At 40.3% G+C, this 6,000-nt stretch overlaps 1 pseudogene; it reads left to right on the top strand.

The window, feature by feature from the left end:
• Positions 1-1,169: 1,169 nt before the first annotated feature.
• Positions 1,170-2,589, top strand: LOC143902102 (uncharacterized; annotated as a pseudogene).
• The last annotated feature ends 3,411 nt before the right edge of the window (positions 2,590-6,000 follow it).

Raw genomic sequence — 6,000 nt, 5'->3', positions numbered from 1 at the left:
AGATTTTGATGTATAAAATCAAAACTTAATTAACACGAGACAGTGATTAACTTACCAAATGGCCAAAGAGAACGTGGGAATTAATAAATAATCGAAGTGACTTGTTGGTAGCATCGACATTTTAAAAACGAAGGACGGAATAAAAACATTTAACGTAACGCAGTCAGAACTCGAATGTATACATAGATAGTTGTGTCGATGATAAAAGTATTGTTGTGACAAATTCAAAATACCAATGAGAGCACGAGAGCTCGACGCGTCATAACAATTGTACAGCCAATAAGGACATCAATCGTAGGCATAGTTTACAATTTATTTAAAATAGTCATGTATGCGTGATGTAGAAAATCGGTGTCATTTTGCAAATTAATACTATTTTCCTGTAGTTTTATGTGAATCATTTCAGAAATTAGTTTCCTGGATAAATATTTCTCTTTGTCTAGAATTTCCACATTCTCCCAGTCAAAATCGTGATCTAGATTCTGCCTGTGTTCAGTGACGACAGATTGTGTCGAGGTAATTCTATTAATGTGGCTCCGATGTTCAGAAATTCGGGTTTTTAATTGCCTTTTAGTTTGGCCTACGTTTGACGCGTCACATTCTCTACAGGAAATTTTGTAAACCACATATTTATTCGATTGAGCTGGGAGGACATCCTTTTGTACTTTAATAAATTTTTGATACTATCAACATGAAAATTAAAGCGTTACTTAACAGACGCACTCGCAGACAGGATGAATCTCTAACCATTTGCGAAGAAGAACGGCGTAAATGGTTCACTGTTCCATACGTTGAGGGGATCTCCGATGATTTTACAAGAGTTGTCGGGGATCTTAATGTCAGATTGTGCATTTGTTATCGTCGCGGTTTTCTTTCGATCTCGTCGTTCCACAAGAGTAGGTGCCGAGAGTTCGAGATCTGTGTGTCTTATAAAAATTGTAAAGAAATGGCGGGATATACTGCAAGAGAATACACCGATATGATTATCGCGTACGGAATAGCCGGAGAAAACGCTGTTGGCGCGGCTCGTGTTTACGCGGAACGATTTCCCGAGCGTCGACATCCCGATGACAAAGTAATTTCGAGGTGTGTGCAACGCGCCAGAGATACGGGAAGTGTGGTTTTAAATCGGCGAAACGCTGGTGCACCGATGCAGATTCGCGTAAACGATGAGGAAAGAATCCTGCAGGTGTTCGAAGAACACCCCAAATACAGCGTACGCTATGTGTCTCGGCTGCTTGGTTTCTCGCGACACAAAGTGTACAGTGTTTTACGTCGGAACAGACAGCATCCGTATCATCATCAGGGAGTACAGCAACTCTTTTCGAGAGATCAAGAACATCGCATCTATTTTTGTGAAGGTATTTTTATTTAATGTTTTTGCGTGATTTTTTAATAAATATTAACAATCAGCGAAACACGTACAGGATTTCTCGCGCAGTGTCGGCGGAATAATTTTTTCCCCGACCGTATTCTGTGGACGGATGAAACTACGTTCATCCCGAACGGCGTGTTTAATACACGAAATTACGTGTATTGGGCAGAAGAAAATCCGCACGTCGTTCGAGAACGCGCATTTCAATATCGCTGGGCGATAAATGTATGGGCGGGAATAACAGCAGACCGAATCGTAAGTAGTAAATTTACTTAGTAAGTTAAAAAATTTTATTATGAAGAATAGGGCAAGGGGAAAAGCCGTAACAGGATGTTCGTGTTAAATTATTTTTAATAAACAAATATTTTTTCAACCATAGTAAACTGTGCGCCGACAAATCGTCAAACTTGTTGAAACACAATTTTGGTTGGTGTAGTAAAATTCTCTCCCACTAAATTTCTTTACAATTTTTAGATGCTTAGCATCAAAAATTAAATCGTAACGATTTAATTAAGGAGGTGGAAGGGAATTTTACTACACCAACCAAAATTGTGTTTCAAGTCTGACGATTTGTCGGCGCGCAGTTTACTGTGGTTGGAAAAATATTTGTTGATTAAAAATAATTTAACACGAGCATCCCGTTACGGCTTTCCTTACCCTATTCTTCATATTGAATTTTAATCATCAGACCTATTTAAAATTATTTAAGGAATTTTCTTTCGCAGCTTTAAAAATCATTTTTTTGGGGGGGCAAATTTTAGATTGGTCCTTACTTCCTACCGCCCCGTTTAAATGGAGAGATATACAGGAATTTTCTTCAAAATGAGTTGCCTGCTCTCCTCGAAGATATTCCTCTCCATGCAAGAAGAGAAATTATTTTTCAGCATGACGGAGCTCCTGCACATTTCTCTCGACAAGTACGCGATTTTTTAAACGCGCATTATCCAGACAGATGGGTGGGTCGAGGTGGCCCAATCATTTGGCCGCCGCGATAGCCAGATCTTAATGTGCTCGATTATTTCGTGTGGGGACACATTAAAGCCATAGTCTAGCACAGGCGTGATGGTACAGAAGCTGAAATGCGAGAAGCAATTCTCGCAGCTTTTAATACCATCACGCCAGAAATGGCGTATCGCGCGACGCGCAACATTATTCGAAGGGCCGAACTTTGTTTACAAAAACAAGGGAGGCACTTCGAACAATTGTTACATTAAATTTTATGAGAGTGGATTAGACCTACTGGGGATACCACTTAAAAAAAAATGCGCCGTGCTGTATACCGCAAGGTGGCGAGGAAATGACAGCATAATCAAATTAGAATAAAATGCCATTTACGGCCCGAGTTTGAATTTTATTATTAGTAGCCTAATAATATTTCTTGTGCACTACATAAAATTTTTCGTAATAAATTCTTTACATTTATTTAGATGCTTAGCGTCACATACTACACGTTTACGCGAAGTAAATTATCGTAAGTTACTACAAAATCCCGTTTACGAAAAGGAATTATCGTAAGTTACTACAGAAGTAACGCTCGCGTTTAAACGTAGTAATAGTTAAATCAAATCAATTTAATTACGGAAAGAGAGGGGATTTTACTACTAGAACGGGAGCTGTTGTGTTGCAAGTCTGCAGACAATTTAGTCGGCGCGCAGTCTACTAAATTGTTGGAGAAAAAATTATGTGTACTACACAAAAAATATTATTATTAGGCTACTAATTGTAAGATCCAAGCTCGGACCGTAAATGGCGTTTTATTCTGACAGCGTAATATTTTTTATTTCGTGCGCGCGCGCGAGAGAGAGAGAATAATTCGACGCGGAGCTTTAGCGTTAAGCCCCTTGCACAATAGGCGATAGCGATAGCGATAGCGACAACGATAAAGTTGCCGACAAAGCTATTGTGCAAGGAGCTTTACGCGCCGCTCCGCGCTCGCGAGCCAGCGGCAGCGTCCCTTCTACTGCTTCGCCGCGCGCCTTGTACGGGGGTTACGGTGGGAGTGTGGGCGTCTCTTCTGGCCGCGCCGGCTTCTACGCGCGTGAATTGGCCGATCTTTTTCAATTAATTTCTCAATAAGTATTGCGAATTTCGCAAAATGATAGAAGACTTTTCTACTCGGTTTGACTCACTCTACTTGCATACAAGAGGTCCGGCGATTATTACCAGACACCCTGTATAAAGTGGGAGATGGCAACATCGCCGGTGAAATACCACTACTTTCATCGTTTTCTTACTTACTCGGTTAGGCGGAGCGCGTGCCCGTTAAATTTATTAAACAAATGTTAAATCTCTTGCTTTAATATCAGCGTATAGCTCTCATTTGTCTTATATTGTGTCTTTAATTTTATAAAAATACTTCATTTTATTAAAATTAAAAGTACTTTCATATAAATATCACGTTATTGTTTCCTTTTTACCATTACTTTTGTAAAAAGAATAGCATATCGTTTAAAAAATTATGTGTATATACACTTGTAAAGAGAGAGAGAAAGATCACATGAATATATTATACATTTGCTAATCTAACAGCAGATTGACTATTTTTCTAATAGAATCGATGTTAATTATAATTTAAATTAATTACATCATTGAATTTTGGCACCGTATTTATATTACCATAGTAACATATTTAATAACTAATACTAAATAAAAGATTAATAAAAATAAAATTGACATAGTGACTGTAAAAATTGTAAAAATGGAGCGGCACATAAATGCGAATTTAAATATAGCAGAAAGAGGAAGAATAATTGGATTACATCAAGGAGGTCACAACAAAGCGGAAATTGCGCGCATTGTGGGATGCAGTCGTCGAACAGTTGCGTTGTGGATCACGAAATATGAAGAAGGAGAAATTAACAATCTCCAAGATCATCGAAAAAATAACAGAGGTCCTCAAAAAACAACACCAGAAAAAAATGAAGAAATTATTAGAGCTATGGATGAAAATCCATTTGGTGCATCTGAAACTGTATTGCAGAACAGGAACTTAAATATTTCCGTGAGAACAGTTAGACGCCGATTAAATGCTGCAAAGTTTCACTCTCGTCCTGCAGCAAAGAAAATAGAACTGAAGCCAGAACATTGAAGACAAAGAATGCAGTTTGCAAGAGAACATTTGAATACACCACAAGAAGAATGGAACGCTGTTGTTTGGATGGATGAAAAAGTCTTCTCATCCGCAGAAGATGGACGATATCGTGTCTGGCGACCAGAAGGACAACGTTTAAATCCAAAATACGTTCTCCCATCAGGATATAGCGGGAGAATCATACTAGGCTTTTGGGGAAGCATCCCAGTGAGCATTATTGAGAGGATGAGCTTTTTAAGAGGACTTTTTAAAGACTTCATTAATTTTTCTTAAAAATGATATCAATAAGTTATCTTTTTATAAGATATCTTTCAGAAGAGCTTTTTATGATGTCTCTTCATAAATATTTCTACAGTCTCTAACAAGTGTGCTATTTGCGAATGCCGCGCGCAGGCGCAAAAGCTATATACGTGTGATGAACTCTGCATGCTCAGCATGCTTCGAGTTGATTGATAGCATTCACATCAATATTATTAACGTTTCTAAGGTAAATCTTTTCTAAATTATAAATATTATGAAATATAAATTTGAACCTGAAATAGAGATTATATTTTCTTATATATTTTTATTATATTGTTACGCGCCGACGAACGTTCGCCACACAATCACTTGCTTTCACACTCGCGGCGCGTGTCACGACACTCTCGCACAAATAAGATGACTCGTTTAGAAAATCAGTAGCTCTTTATTACGACTCTCGGTATAATAGAGGAGCTCGGGACGACACGTCCAAACGAGACGCGTCCCAGAGTAAATCTGAACATCAGGTATAACAGGAAAATCAATAGTTAATTGAGCATCACGCAATCAATATTAGTAAACAAGCATCCGTCACCAAGGACGGTTCGCGACGCGACACCAAACAACGGGCGACTCGCACACACGCGCGACACGAGGACAGCACGGGCGTAACACTACCCCCCTTCTTCCAAGATTGTCGCCACAGACAATCCAGGAGGGTAGTCAACTTGCGGTAGCTTCTTTTGTGCGCCCCGGAGGGCGCCGAAACAGTCCTTGCCCTCCTCGAGCTGCTGCTCCAAGTTACCGGGCTCTGCTTCTCTTGGCCCCCGGTAGCCGCACGCCAGTCTCCTTCCGAACCTCTTTTGGGGCGAGCTGGCCAGGCTCCCCCTCCACGGTCCGAAGATGACTTCTGCTCCGCTCCCCCGGCGTATCCCTCGCTGTCGGCTTCCCACGACGCCGTCCCAAATCTTCAGACAAGGGGGGGGGAAACTCGCGTGGACCCAACGTCTTTTCAGACACCCCGAGTCTCTGCCTCAGCATTTGCTCAACGTCCCACGGGAAAACCACGCTCAAAAACCGTGGGCGAGGCAGTCTTCTTAAAAAAAAAAAAAACTTCCTTCGAGGAGTCTTCGGCCGATGTTCTGCCAAGTTCCCCTCTTCGAGCACCACTGACTCCCTCTAGGAAAAGAACATTAAACGCAGTAACGGAAAACCAAACATTAAAACATTAAGGAAAAACCAGAACCCATTTCCTCAGAATATTTATTAACCATTCATTTCGAAAACACGATTG

The sequence above is a fragment of the Temnothorax americanus genome, unplaced genomic scaffold (assembly GCF_048541705.1).
Source record: "Temnothorax americanus isolate GAGA-0224 unplaced genomic scaffold, ASM4854170v1 Scaffold38, whole genome shotgun sequence".
NCBI lineage: Eukaryota > Metazoa > Arthropoda > Insecta > Hymenoptera > Formicidae > Temnothorax > Temnothorax americanus.
Note: the sequence above shows the minus strand (reverse complement) of the source record. Positions and strands in the feature narration are given on the sequence as shown.